Source organism: Sminthopsis crassicaudata, chromosome 2 (assembly GCF_048593235.1).
Source record: "Sminthopsis crassicaudata isolate SCR6 chromosome 2, ASM4859323v1, whole genome shotgun sequence".
Classification (NCBI taxonomy): domain Eukaryota; kingdom Metazoa; phylum Chordata; class Mammalia; order Dasyuromorphia; family Dasyuridae; genus Sminthopsis; species Sminthopsis crassicaudata.
In genome coordinates, this window is record NC_133618.1 from 349,718,560 (window position 1) to 349,733,946 (window position 15,387).

Consider the following 15,387-nt stretch of genomic DNA (forward strand, 5'->3'; position numbering starts at 1 on the left):
TTCTCAACAATGACCTTATGATGAAAGAGCCATCTACACCCAGAAAGAAAACTGAGTGTGGATCACAACAGCACTTTTACTTCTTTTGTTGCTGTTTGATTTTCTTTTCTTTTTCATTTTTTCCCTTTTTGATCTGATTTTTCTTATGCAGCAAGATAATTGTATAAATACATATGCCTATATTGGATTTAAATATATTTTTACCATGTTTAACATATATTGGATTACTTGCCATCTAGGGGAGAAAGTGGGAGGAATTGGAACATAAAATTTTGCAAGAGTGAATGATAAAAAATTATCCTTGCATATGTTTTAAAAATAAAAACTTCAATTAAAAAAAAAGAATATGAGTCATTCCCCAATTGTTAAATATGAACAAGCAGTTTTTCAATGAAGAAATCTTTAAGAATTAAAATAAACTGTAATAGTCATATGAAAAAAATGATCTAAATCATTATTGATTAGAGAAATGTAAATTTAAACACCTTCTGCCTGTCAAACTAGCTAAAATGAAAGGTATTCTTCAATTGGGGAATAGCTAAATAAGTTGCAGTAAATGATTGTGTTAGAATTCAACTGTATATGTATACATATATATATAAATCTATATATGTATGTGTATATAAGTATGTGTACATATCTATTATTCTTTTCCAGAGTAGGGTGGGTAGGAAAAAAAAAATAAAAGTGCACAGCAGAAAACAAAAGAAAACTTATAAGGAAACACAGAAAAAGGTAGGTAGCTTTGAAAACAACATGTAATATGTATTACATGTTTTTGTTGTTTTTTTAAAGTAAATAAATGTATGGTTTTATATTGAATCTTCTGCTGTATGCAAGGAAACCTTTTTTTTTTTTCTCATTTTGTATTTAAGTTTAAAATGAATAAAAAGTTACAAAAAAATTAAAAATATGATTGCAGAGAATCCTGGATAGAATGAATTGCTAAAGACTGAAATGAGTAATAATAATTTATACAAGTTATGTGGCTGATGTAACACCAAAAGGGGTTATTGGATTCCTGACACATGAAGTAATGGACAATAGTTTGGTTTTGGAGTATTTCTAGGACTTATGGACATGTATAATTTCTCATATTGATTCATATTATTTATTACATCACTACTAGCCTATGTAATATTGCTATGTGCTTATATAAATTATGTAACTATGTGTAATACCTCCCATTTGAAGGATTTATGTATACCTGTTTCAAGTGAAACCCTTCAGAAATCCACTAATTTGGTTTGATTCCCCATTTCCCATTTCCTTTGATGTTTTCATGTCCCTTCCTGAGATGTCAGGGAGGGTGTAATCACCTCCTTTTATGGTGTCTTCACTTCTTTTTTAGGAGTCAGAGAAGGTGTTCTCACCTCCTTTTGGGGTTCTCACCTCGTTGAGAATTCAGGGAGGGCATGACCCTTATGTAATTATGTTTAACAGCTCCCATACTGATGGATTTATGTATACCTGTTTCAAGGTCATGACCATCCTGTGTTCTAAATCAAAAGAAAGGGGGAGATGTTATGGGCCAGAACTTGAGACAAGGTAATCTTCTTGGTTTACACCTTTAAAGGAGTTCAAACCTTTGAAGGAGTTTACACTTTTAAAGGAGCTCAATCATTGGTTCTGTAAGGAGTTCCCACAAGCCAATGGAGTACCCACAAGCCCATTCTCTGAGAGGATATAAGGAGCCAACATTGAGTGGGGAAGTCAGTCCTAAAAGGCCAAAATATAATGTTCTGTTGTCTCTAAATTTCAATCGTTCTCTGGGGGCAGATCTCTTGGGGAGCTTCTGGAGCCACCCTTAGTTTTAGTTTCAGTTCAACAATTCCAAAATGCAGCTAGGAGTTAAAGTCCAGATCCTATATTGTGTCCTTCAAAGTCTTGAATCTTTTCCTGTCAGAATGTCTCCAGCCAGCTTCTAAACTCCCTCTAAATCCAAAGCCTCCAGCTAGCACGAAGGGAATAGGAATGAATCAGACTCTGAATCTCCTAGACTATGGAAATCAGACTCTGCCTCCGAGAGTGTGGGATTGTGGGTTTCCCAGAAGTCAATCGTAGTTGTTAATCTCCTGGAAGTTCATGAGCAGGCTTCTCCTTTAGACTTGTGAATCTGCTGAACTTTCAAATCCACTGAATCCTCTCTCTGAATCTCCTTGAGCTTCCCTGAAGTTCTCCTGGGAAGTCTTCTCCTTGACCCAATCCAGATGTTCTAAAACAAAAGAAAGCAGGAGATGTTATGGGCCAGAACTCTGAACTTGAAACAAGGATTTTTACAAGGTGTTAAGTCAGAGAAATTGATGATACAAGGGTTATCTAGTTTAGCATGGTGATAAATAGTTCTCTAAATTCAGTATGATTGATTTAATCTTACAACAAATAATGGTTTCCTAGTGATATAATAATTGGTTTATACAAAGTGTAGAGCATATAAGTTAGTAGCTCAGCCAGATTGAGAGAGGGCAGAGAAGACAAAGGACTGGAGGTGGGAGCATAAGCTCTCAGAGCCAAGGAGAGAGATTCATTCCATCTTCAGTCAGGCTCCTGGTGGCTCTCCTGGGGGACTGAGAGAGATTTATTCATACCATTTCACTCCCTGTGGTAGCAGGCCTGTCCTCCAGCATTTTCTCCACTGAAACCAAGTCCCCTCTGAAGGCTAAGAAAAAGCTAGCTAAGCACCAGGTGAAGGAAACAAAGACTTTTGGACTTCATCTGGCTTCTTGTGGTGATTACTCAACTGAAAAGGAAGGCTGTCCCAGAGACATGCAGAAAACCAAATGAGAACACTACATTTTGGTGTCCAAAAGTGGAACTAAGAATCTACATCTGTGACCCAGAAATTAGGGTGAGTACAAAAACAGACAAGAAGGAAACTTTGTTAAGGGCTAAAGTAGTATTTCAGCTGAAATGGAACAAATGTTTAGAAAGGAGCCTTCTTTTCCACTTCAAGGAAAATGTGTAGAGAACATGGTTAAACTCATTAAAAGCCAAGGTTTGATTGTAACTTGGGAGCAGATCATTGAACTTTTAGAAACATTATAATACACATCTCCTTGGTTCTCAGAGGAAAAAGAATTAGATCCAGAAGAGTGAAAATTAGTAGGAGAGCAACTATGTGAATACTACAATGATAATGGTACTGATTCAATTTCTAAAGAAATGTTTTATACATATAATTTAATATAATTGGCTTTAAGGAATTATATAAGTATTAGAATAAGAAAAAAGAAGAAAGAACAGGATGGGGAGGATACTGAGAAACTAGGTGAAAAGGATGAAGAATTACATAAGAAAGGAGTTAACTACAATTCTGATGAAATTAAGGAGTGTAGTACTTCACAGCAGAAGCCATTAGGGCATTCCCCATTCCCTGACTTACCCCTCTCAATTAACCTTCATGGGTGGAGGCAGAAAGAGGGACAGTGACAATCAGCACCACTTATGAAGCAGCCTACTACAAGATTAAAAAAGGCATTTTTTAAAGCTAAAAAAGGACAGAATATATCTGATTTGATAAATGCATACCCTGTGACTGGAGAATTTGGTTCTTTAGGTCAAGCCAAGACAAGATACACTCCTTTTGATCTAGAAATTATTAAATATTTGAAAAAGGGTTGCACTCTTTATGGGACTACATCTTCTTATGTTAAGATAGTATTAGAGAATTTGGCTTATGAAATTTTAACCCCTAGTGATTGGAAATTTATGGCAAGGACATGTTTAGAACCTGGACAAAACTTGTTGTGGCTTTTGGAGTACAGTGAACTACGCAAGATACAAGCACAACACAGTAAGCAAACTGGACTTAATATACAAATCACCTTTGACCAACTAGCAGGTAAAGGTCAGTATGCAGACACTTCAGCACAGATTAATTACTCTATAGCAGCATATGAGCAAATTGCTGCTGCTGAAATCAAAGCACAGGACTCCCTCACAGGAAAAGATGGAGGGGAAGCCTTCACAAAAATAGAGCAAGGTCCAAATGACCCCTTTGCTCATTTTGTGGAACATCTGCAGACAGTTTTCACAAGAACCATTGGAGAAAATGCAGTTAAAGGAATTATGATAAGATAACTTGGCTAAAGAAAAATGCTAATGAGGTTTGTAGAAGAATTATTCTGGATTACATAAGGATGTTCCTTTAAAGAAGATCATAAGACTCTGTGCCACAGTGGGCACAAATGCAGAATATGGGAAGACAGGATCCCTCTTGGCAAGGGACTTCCAGAGAGATTCATCGATGCTTTCAATGTGGTAAAGTAGCAGTGTAGCTCAGTGTAAGCAAAGAGATAGAGTAAGAGGACAGGGTGAGAGCATAAGATCTAAAACCCTATGTCCAAAAAGCAACCAAGGCTTCCACTGGGCCTCAGAATATAGACTGACCCAGGGAAATACACCCAGAGAGTCTTTAGAAGTTCAATACTCTGATATGATCAATCAGCCGAAAAGCAATCAGATGGCAGAAAGGGATTACAACTGGGGAGAATATAGACTTTTTTAACCCGACAGAAGGGCAGTGTCCAGTACAAGCAGCTCCAATGTAATTGCCAGGTGATGAGAAGAGATTTAGATAGTGGTGAATGGAAGGGACCAGATAAGTTAACTGCTTGGGGGAGAGGGTTTTCTTGTATTTCTACAGATGGAGAAAGAATCAGATGGGTGCCAACAAGTTGTATTCGTCTTGTCCATTGGAGAGAGACAGAAACAGAGAAAAACATGAAACAAAGGAGAAGACCTAAGAAACATGTGACAGTGAAATAGCATGGCTAATAATGAGACTGTTACAGAATTTCAAAACCAGCAGAATAATTGGATTTCCTGAGATAAAAAATTTGTTGATAAGACTGTTGTAGAACTTCAAAATTTGCAGGAATCATTGGATTCCCTGACACATGAAGTGATGGATAATAGATTGGTTTTGGACTATTTCTAGAACTTATAACATGTATAATTCCTCATGCTGATTCATGTTTGTTACATCACTAACCTGTGTTACCATATGCTTATGTAATAACTCCCATGTTGATGGATTTATGTATACCTGTTTCAAGTGAGACCCTTCAGAATCCCACTAATCTGATTTGATTCCCCATTTCCTTTGGTGTTTTCATCTCCCTTCCTGAGACATCAGGGAGGGCATGATCACCTCCTTTTTGGGGTTCTCAACTCCTTGAGAAGTCAGGGAGGGCATAACCATTTATATTCTAAAACAAAAGAAAGCAGGAAATGTTATGGACCAGAACTCTGAAACAAGGATTCTTACAAGTCAATGGAATTAATGAGACAATGGTTATCTAGTTTAGCATGGTGCTGAGTATTCTCTAAGTTCAGTATGATTGATTTAATCTTACAAAAAATAATGGTTTTCTAGTGATATAATGATTGGTTTATACTCAGTGTAGAGCATAAAAGCTGGGAGCTCAAGCTCTCAGGGGGAAGGAGAGAGATACTTATTTCCATCTTCATCAGCCTTATGGTGGTTGGCCTGGCTTCCTGCACTTCCACTGAAACCAAGACTCAGGAAAGCCTCTAAGAAAGCTAGCTGAAGCCCCAGGCAAGGAGACAAGACTTTGTAGGAGACAATAAAGGATTTGGACTTTAACACCTGGCTATTATTGTAGTGATTACTCTATTGAAAGGAAGGCTGCCCCAAGACCTCCAGAAAACTGAACTAAAAACACTACAATTTCCTAAAGTTTTTCTGAGGCTCAAATGAGATAATAATAAAGTGCTTACTACTGATGAGGTTAGGTGCAAGGCAGAGAGTTGTGGGAACCCCTTCTGGTCAGCACAGATCCTTCGCAGAAAAAAAAAAAAAAAAAAAAAAAAATTATGAACCTGAAAAGTTAAACTGGTAAAAAGAAATTTATTGGCACTGAGAAGTCAGACTTTCCTAGGAGGCTAAGTTTCTCAGTGGCAAGGTCCCAACAAAAAAGTAAAGATCTAGCAGAGGAGTCCTGGTAGAAAGACAAACAAGGGGTATAGAGAAATCCTGGCAGAAAGCTAAAAAGAAGTTAATGCTGAGAAAAGGGTGTCTTCTCAACAGGCAGGAGGTCCTCACAGGCAGTTAAGCCAAGGAGAGGTCCCTTGGCCTGGCATATTCCCTCTTTGGCCCTCTGCCAAGTCCTATTAGGGAAATGGAGACTGACACTGAGAAGAGAGAATGCCTTCTCAGTGGACAGGGTACTTGAAACAGAGCAAACTGATTTGGACCTCCTGCCAGGTCCTGACAGAGAAGTATGTGAGAGAGATAAAGAAGGATTAATACTGAAAAGAGAATATCTTCTCAGTGGGCAAGGGCCTGTCTCCTGACAGGCTGGGGGGTGGGGGGGATGTTTCTGAGGCATGGCATAGTCCTCTGCAAAGAAATGAGGCCCAAAGTTGCTCATTTAAAAGAGATTTGAGACTGAAGTTTCAATTGAATGAGGTTATTGCCTCCAAGCCTAGATTTCCAGTACAATATGGGGCCATTTACTGGGAGTGGTACTAAGCCAATCTTCAGCTCAATAGGAGTTGATAGAAATCTAGATCTAGCTAAATGAAATTACTTAAGTTTGAGCTAAAAGTAGGGAGTGGTCCTGGACTCAACTAGTCCCACCAAGATAACTTAATGAAGCCACTTTATCTTGATTCCCTGAGGCAGGGCTCTCCAGGAGAGTTTCTCAAACCTTCATCCCAAAGTCAGAGGACAGATTCAGGGTTCCCCCTGTGCCTGGTATATCCATCAATACTGTGCCTGGCATATAGTAAACATAGACAAATGTTAGCAATTATTATTTCTAATTGTGGTTGTTTTGCTACTAGAGTGTTGCTTCAATTATTTTGGCATCTATGATAATTTTTTTTTTTTAATTTACCCAGCTCAAGATATGTTCTACATAATGGAATGACTAAGTTAAAGGGTTAAACATTTTTGCAATTTTCTTCCATAATGAATGAGATGAGGTGAGATCTTTCAAGACAGTTGTGAAAATCGAGTAAGGCTTCATCTACTTCAGAGTTCGTGTAGGCCCGAAGGACTCTGAAGTTTGAGCAAAGGGCATTGCTCTCCTATGATATCTCCCTATTTCATCCAAATATGGGCAACTATGTACTTATTGGTCAAGTTCAATTTCATGGGTAGATCTCACGTTTAGAATGTAAGACTCTCAGCCAATGAGGATGAGGGTCAGTGGTGGGAGGGGGCGTTTTGTGTTAGGGATTAAAGGTGCTGTCCTGCCCACTGGAGGTGCTTCCTCTCTTCGATAGTCTACTAGAAGAGTGGGACGCCCTTCTCGCGAGAATGTACAATAAACTTTGCTTTTCTCTAGAGCTCTCTCCAGCTTTTTTTATTAAATGGTGTTCCCTCACCATTTCTGTACCACACAATAACTTTCTCAGAAAAATGAGACCAATGCCCTGTCCCACTAAAATATTAAGCAATCATGCTTAACTCCCCTCCAATACTGGCCATTTCCTATTTTAATGAATCTTTGTGTATTGAAGCTAAGGTGAACAGGCAATGCATATTATTATTTAACAATTTTAAGCATTTAAAAATAGCTGATACTCTGCAATTCACATTTTGAAAATTTGCAATTAAAAAGTTTTAACATGAGAATAGTTTGGACAGAAGCTGGACTGCTTCTCACAGATTAAAAAAGGTTCTAATACCAGACTACTGGAACTCTGAGGGTTACCAAAATAGCAGGTGATGCCTGCTATTATTGGGAAATGAAACAATAGAATTTGGGACTCCTGTCCCCTAGATTGCTCAAAAAAAAACTCTTTAGGAACTGAAACTGAGCCCCTCAGGCAGCTCCCTTTCTTTCACATTACATTTCTATCCTCTCTACCAGGTCGAGGAGGATTGATCTGTATCAAGAAAAGCACTAAATCAGGGCCTCACCCCTTCAAGTCCAGACCACTAGCGGTTAGTTTGGTGATGGAAGAAAAATATTAGATTGAACCAGAACCGGACTTAACATCGCAACCTGGATTTTCACCATCTCCTTCCCAGATGGAACAGATGTTCCAACTGGCCACTTTACCCAGAATTCCTCAAATTCCAGACTCTACCTCCCTTTCCTCCCCTCCTTCCCCAATTCACTCTCTCCCTTGCCACGTTGGTAGAGCAAAAAGTGAAATAATTGCTGAAGTACCTAGAGTCCAAACCTGTTCTGCTGAATGCCGGCCCCACCCGTAGTCACTGGATGTAACTGTTTGCTTCTTTGACCTCTTCCAGTTCTTAGGTAACCAATCCAAACCATCTTTTTGACGAGAGTCACCAATCCAACGAAGTTTTCAGGAAATTGAAGTTGCCAGAAAGAGGAAGTGGGCGTAGTGTTTTTTCTTTGAAAGTAGTGCGTTTCATTTTTTGAAGGCCAATTAATCTAGTTTTTCTCCAATAATTTCAGATTCTGACTTTTAACTATGAAGTTTTAAAAATAAATGCAAAGTATCAGCCATTAAAAAGTTGCTTGAAATTGCTAATAATAATAGATTCTCAGATACTTGACACATTCAGTTAATCAACAAGCATTCTAATCACGGAAATCTAACCCAGAAACAAAAGAATGCAAGTCAATAATAATAAACTCTTAATTTAAGTTTCCCTAGAGAACTGATACACAAGCAGATATACTTGGATAAGAGAATTCAAAGTCATCATCACCTTTAAAAGAAATATTTAAGAAGTGTGGGAAATAGGGGACAAACACTTATAACTGTTATCTATAGCTCTATTTGTTATTATAAAGTCTCATCACAATTATAGTTTACAGCTATATTCCCATGAGAGTATCTTCTCTCATTTAATTGAACATAATGTAATACTCCTTTTATGGATTCTTCCAAACTCTATCCCAAACTAATAAACTAAAGCTCTCCAAGTTCTATTTCCTATTCACCAATCCTGGTGTCTATTGTATCTCTTCATTCATTCAAGAATGGCCATTGGGAATTTGCACATTACTGGACCCCAACATTTGGTGCCTACTGCTCTTCTCAATCTCATCACTTGGTACTGTACCTCAAACACAACAAACTCCAAACATATCATCTATTGTAGGCAGCCTTTTCAAAGAATTCAGCTACAAAGGACAGAAGAAATATAGGACAATATTTAGGATCAAATGAGTTTTTTTCAAGATAGGAAAAATAAGGTCAAGTTCACCTTAAATTCATCAAATGATGAATTTTTCATTATTTTTACTTGTATTTTCAGCACTTAGCAGAGTCTGAAACACAGTAAGTATTTATTAAATACTAATTGTTTAAGTTCATAGTTCTAAAGATTTATTTTTTACCCTTTAAAATAACTCATTCAAGGACTTTGTCTATAATAATTCATAACAGGTGTGTTGTTATGGGCCAGAACTCTGAACTTGAAACAAAGGATTCTTACAAGGTGCTAAGTCAGCGGAATTGATAGAATGGTTATTTAATTTAGCATGGTTCAGTATGATAGATTTAATTGTACAATAAATAATGATTTCCTAGTGACATTATGATTAGTTTATAGTCAGCATGGAGCATTCATATAAGCAGGGACTGAGAGCCACAGAGGACAAGTGTAATGTGCTGTTGTCTCCAGAAACTGCCTATGCTCTCTGGTCTAGAGGAGAGACTTCTTCCTCCAGAGAGCCGACTCAACTCTGGTCCAGACAAGACTCTCTATCTCTCTACTGCCACTCTCTTTTATCCTCCCAGAGAATGGGCGTGGGATAACGCAAGGGCTTCTGGGAAAAATTACTTCAACCAATGACCTTGCTCCTCCTAAGCATGCAAGCTCCTCCCCAGGAGTTCACAAGTAAAACTCCCAGTAAAGGCGGGAACTAGAGAATTGTTAAGTACTGACTTAGCACTTAGTAAGAACCTAATATCTCATTATCTCATTAGCACTTAGTAAGAACCTAACAGACAAGCACACTAGAAACTCTCAGAGACAAGGAGATATAAATTCATTTCACCTTCAGTCAGGATCCTAGTGGCTGGCCTGGCCTTCTGCATAGAAAGCTACCCAGCCCCAGGAAGGAGATAATAAAGGATTTGGACTTTACACCTGGCTGTTCTTGTGATGATTACTGAACTAAAATGAAGGCTGCTCCCAGAGACCCCAAGAAAACTGAACCAGAGAACATTACACTTTGGCACCCAAACAGGGACTAAGAACCTTCATCTGTGACCCAAAAATTAGAGTGACTACAAGAAGGACACTTTGTAAAGGGCTAAACTAGTGCTTCAGCTAAAATGGGACAGATGTTTAGAAAGAAGCCTTCTTTTCCAATTCAAGGAAAATGTGTCAAAAGTTTGATTAAACTTATAAAAAACCAAGGTTTGATTGTAACTTGGGAGCAGATCACTGAACTTTTAGAAACAGTACAGTACATATTTCCTTGGTTCTCTAAGGAAAAAGAATTAGATCTAGATGAGTGGAAATCAGTAGGAAAGCAATTATGTGAATACTACAATGATAATGGACTTGACTCAATTTCTAAAGAAATACTTTATACATATTACTTAATACAATTGGCTTTGGGAAATTACATAAGTTATAGAATAAGGAAAAAGAAGAAAGTGCAGGAAGGGGAAGATACAGACAAAGTAGATGGAAAGCATGAAGAATTAGACAACAATGGAATTAAGCACAATTCTGATGAAATTAAGGAGTGTGGTGCTTCACAGCAGGAGCCATTAGGGCATTCCCTATCCCCTGACCTACCTCCCTCAATTAACCCTTCATAGGTAAAGGGAGAAGGAGGAGGGGGAGGGGCAGTGACACCATCAGCACCACCTATGAAGCAGCCTATGACACAATTACAAAAGGCACTAGTTAAAGCTAAAAAAGGACAGGATACATCTGATTTGATAAATGCATACTCTGTAATTGAAAAATTTGATTCTTGTGGATATCTTCAACATAAAGAAGATCCAACTCACTTCCAATTGATCAATGATGGATAAAAATAACTACACCCAGAGATGGAACACTGGGAAGTGAATGTAAATTGTTAGCACTACTGTCTATCTACCCAGGTTACTTATACCTTCGGAATCTAATACTTAATGTGCAACAAGAAAGTGGTATTTACACACATATATTGTATCTAGGTTTTATTGTAACACATGTAAAATGTATGGGATTGCCTGTCATCAGGGGGAGGGAATGGAGGGAAGGGGGGATAATTTGGAAAAATGAATACAAGGGATAATATTATAAAAAAAATTACTCATACATATATATTGTGAAAACAAATTCTAAATAAAAAAAAAAAAAAGAAAAAAGAAAAATTTGATTCTTCAGGTCAAGCCAAGAGAAGATATACTCCTTTTGATCTGGAAAAAATTAAGGATTTGAAAAAGGATTGCAGTCTTTATGGGGCTACATCATCTTAAGTAGAGAATTTGGCTTATCAAATTTTAAAGCCTAGTGATTGGAAGTCCATAGCAAGGACATGTTTAGAACCTGGACAAAACTTGTTGTGGCTTTTGGAGTACAGTGAACTATGCAAGATACAAGCCTAATGCAATAAGCAAACTGGAGTTAATATACAAATCACTTTTGACCAACTATAAGGTAAATAGATCAATATGCAGACACTTTAGCATAGATTAATTACCTTATAGCAGCATATGAGCAAATTGCTGTGGTTGCTGCAATCAAAGCACAGGGCTCCCTTGTAGGAAAAGATGGAGGTGAAGCCTTCACAAAAATAGAGCAAGGTCCCAACGAACCTTTTGCTGATTTTGTGGGATATCTGTAGGTAGCTGTCACAAGAACCAATGTAATCCATTGCAGCTACAAAAATTATGATAAGACAACAGGCTAAGGAAAATGCTAATGAGGTTTGTAGAAGAATTATATCGGGACCACACAAAGATGCTCCTTTAGAGGAGATCATAAGACGCTGTACCACAGTGGGCACAAATGCTTATTATACCCAGGCCATGATGATGAACATGGAAAGACAGGGTCTCACTTGGCAAGGGACTTCTAGGAGATTTGTCAATGCTTTCAGTGTGGAAAAATAGGGCATCTGAAAGCTCATTGTAGGTATAGAGATAGAGTGAGAAAACAGGGTGAGAGAATAAAACCCAAAACCCATTGTCCAAAATGCAACCGCGGTTTCCACTTTCTCAGAATGTAGACTGAACCAGGGAAATAAGAGGCAGAGCCCAGCTCCAAGACCTCAAACAAAAAACAGGTGGGGCATGATGGCAACTGAGTTTATACCCAGAAAGTCTTTAGAAGTTCAGGACTCTGACATGATCAATCAGCCAAAAAAGCAATCTGATGGCAGAAAGGTATTACAATTTGGGAGAATACAAGCTTTTTAACCTGACAGAAGGGCAGTGTCCAGTGTGAGCAGCTCCAATGTAATTGCCAGGTGATGAGGAAAGATCTAGAAAGTGCTAAATTGAAGGGACTAGATAGATTAACTGCTTGGGAGAAAGGATTTGCTTATATTTCTACAGATGGAGAAGAAATCAGATGGGTGCCAATGAGCACCTGGAGAGAGACAGAAAAAGAGAAAAAAATCTTGAAACAAAGGAGAAGACCTAAAAAACATCTGACACTGAAAGAGTATGGCTGATAATAAGACTGTTGCAGAACTTCAGAATCAGCAGGAATCATTGGATTCCCTAAGATGAAAAAGTGTTGATAAGACTGTTGCAGAACTTCAAAACCAGCAAGAATTATTGGGTTCCCTGAGACAGGATAAGACTGATGCTGGACTTCAAAATCTGCAGGAATCATTGGATTCTCTAACACATAATGAGACTATTGCAGGACTTCAAAACTTACAAGAATCATTGGATCCCCCCCACATGAAGTAATGGACAATAGATTCCTTTTGGAATATTTCTAGGACTTATGGACATGTATAATCCCTCATGTTGATTCCTGTTATTTGTCACATCACTACTAGCCTGTGTTACTATGTGCTTATGTAATTTATGTAATTATGTGTAACATCTCCCATGTTGATATTATGTATACTTGTTTCAAGTGAGACCCTTCAGAAACCCACTAATCTGGTTTGATTTCCCCTTTCCCTTTGGTGTTTTCATCTCCCTTCCTGAGATGTCAAGGAGGGTGTAATCATTTCTTTTTATGGTGTTTTCACTCCTTTTTTGAGAAATTAGGGAAGACATGATCACCTCCTTTTTAGGGGGTTCTTATCTCGTTGAGAAGTCAGGGAGGGCATGACCACCTATGTTCTAAAACAAAAGAAAGTGGGAGATGTTATGGGCCAGAACTCTGAACTTGAAACAAGGATGTTTACAAAGTACTCACTAAGTGCAATTGATGAGACAATGGTTATCTAGTTTAGCATGGTTCAGTATGATTGGTTTAATCTTATAACAAATAATGGTTTCCTACTGATATAATGATTGGTTTATATTCAGTGTGGAGGATATAAGCAGGTACTGAGAGCCACAGAGGACAAGCACACTAGAAGCTCTTGGAGCCAAGGAGATAGAAATTCATTTCACCTTCAGTCAGGCTCCTGGTGGCTGGCCTGGCTTTCTGCATTTCCCCACTGAGACCAAGGCCAGTCTAAAAGGCTCTCCTGAAAGCTGCCCAGCTGCAGGAAGGAGATAATAAAGGATTTGGATTTTAACACCTGGCTGTCCTTGTGGTGATTACTAAACTGGAAAAAAGGCTGCTCCCAAGACTCCCAGAGACCTCAAGAAAACAGAAACAGAGAACATTACAGCATGTGATCTTTTCTGTGGTCCTTGGTATTTGAATTCTTTTTGTTTTTTCCTGACTTCCTTGCCATTTTTTTTCTTTGATTTGGAATATCTGAATACTAACTGTGATATTGCAGGGTGGTTCCAATTTAGAATAACTTTCAAGAAGTGACTGGTGGATAAATTCTATTTTCATTTTATGTGGTTTTAATAATCAATTTTCATTTATGATTACTTGATGTAGTGATGTGAACTCTAAACAGCTTACTCTCAAGAATTGTTAAAATGAATCCATCTTATTCCTATTATTAATCATAATCAGACTGTTTTGTTGCATACAATGATGTTAAGTCAGAACTCTTAAATCAGCTCATCTGATGCTAAGAGAACCAAGAAAACTTTGTAAACAACAACAACAAGACTATGTGATGATTAATTCTGATGGACAAAGCTCTTTTTAACAGTGAGAGGATTCAGGCCAATTCTCTGTTGCTTTTGCTAATTGTGACCTAACAATTAATCAAGAAAAAAATCAAAATACTCCATTAGCCAACACCATCCCATCCATATGTGGAAACATCAATTATAACAACTGGTGAAGTTTTGAAAGATGTGGATAGGTTCACTTACCTTAGCAGTATACTTTTCCAGAGATGTCCACAATAATAATGAGATTAATATACATATTACCAGAGCTATCTCAGTGTTTGAGAAACTTCAAAAGAAAGTGTAGGAGAGGAAAGGTATTAGGCTGACTATCAAACTGAAGGTCTACAGAGCCATTGTGCTGACCTCATTGTTATATGCCTGTGAAACGTAGACAGTAACTCCATGCCAGGAAATTGAATCACTTCCCTTTGTATTATTGTCTTTGGAAGATTCTGAAGATCACTTGGCAGAATAAGAAACCAGACACTGAAGTCCTTTCTCAAACTATGCTGCCAAGCATTCCAACTCTGCTGGAAAGAGGGCAATTCTGTTGGGCTAGACACATTGTTCAAATGCCAAATGTATGCTTGCTATTTTATGGAGAACTCACATAAGGCAGGTGCTCAGAAGGTGGTCAGAAAAAGTGATATAAGGACACTCTCTAGGTCTCTCATAAGAACTTTAGAATTGATTATATGACATAGGCAATATTGGCACAGGACTGCCCAGCATGGTGTGCCCTCATCAGAGAAGGTACTGTATTCTATTATCAAAAGAGAATTGAATTAGTGATTTTATCTTTTGAAGTCTGTCCAAGCTCACTTTCATTGTTTCCCTGACGCTATCTATCCATCTCATTCTCCACCATTTCCTTCTTCTTTTCAGTGAGTCCAGTCTTTTCATTAAATGACCAAGGCATTTAAAAGTCAGCATTTGACTTTTCAGTGAACAGTTTGAATTAATTTTTTTAAGCATTGACTGATTTGCTGTCTCAAAGTCTTCTTCAGAACTATTGAAAAACTGATTCTGTAGTACTCAGATTTTCTTATAGAACAACTCTCATAGCCAGCCATACTTTACTACTAGAAAAAAATATAACTTTGATGTCAACTGGACTGGAACTAGCCTCTAATCTCTGGTAACTAGAGCCAAAACAGAGAAGGTTAGAAAGAGGAAAGAAAGGACATAAACAGAAATTTAATTACTTTCAAAGTGAGGTAAGTGACATTTGCAAATAGAAGCTCCCCCTCTTAAGAAAGAGGGTTTCATGCT

General features: G+C 37.8%; 1 long non-coding RNA gene across 1 annotated transcript; it reads right to left on the bottom strand.

Moving 5' to 3' along the window:
• Positions 1-958: 958 nt before the first annotated feature.
• LOC141556526 (uncharacterized) lies at positions 959-15,106 on the bottom strand. Its single transcript, XR_012486550.1, has 2 exons — positions 14,317-15,106; positions 959-2,215 (listed from the first exon to the last, which is right to left on the bottom strand). It is a non-coding gene; the product is annotated as an uncharacterized LOC141556526 (long non-coding RNA).
• Between the last annotated feature and the right edge of the window lie 281 nt (positions 15,107-15,387).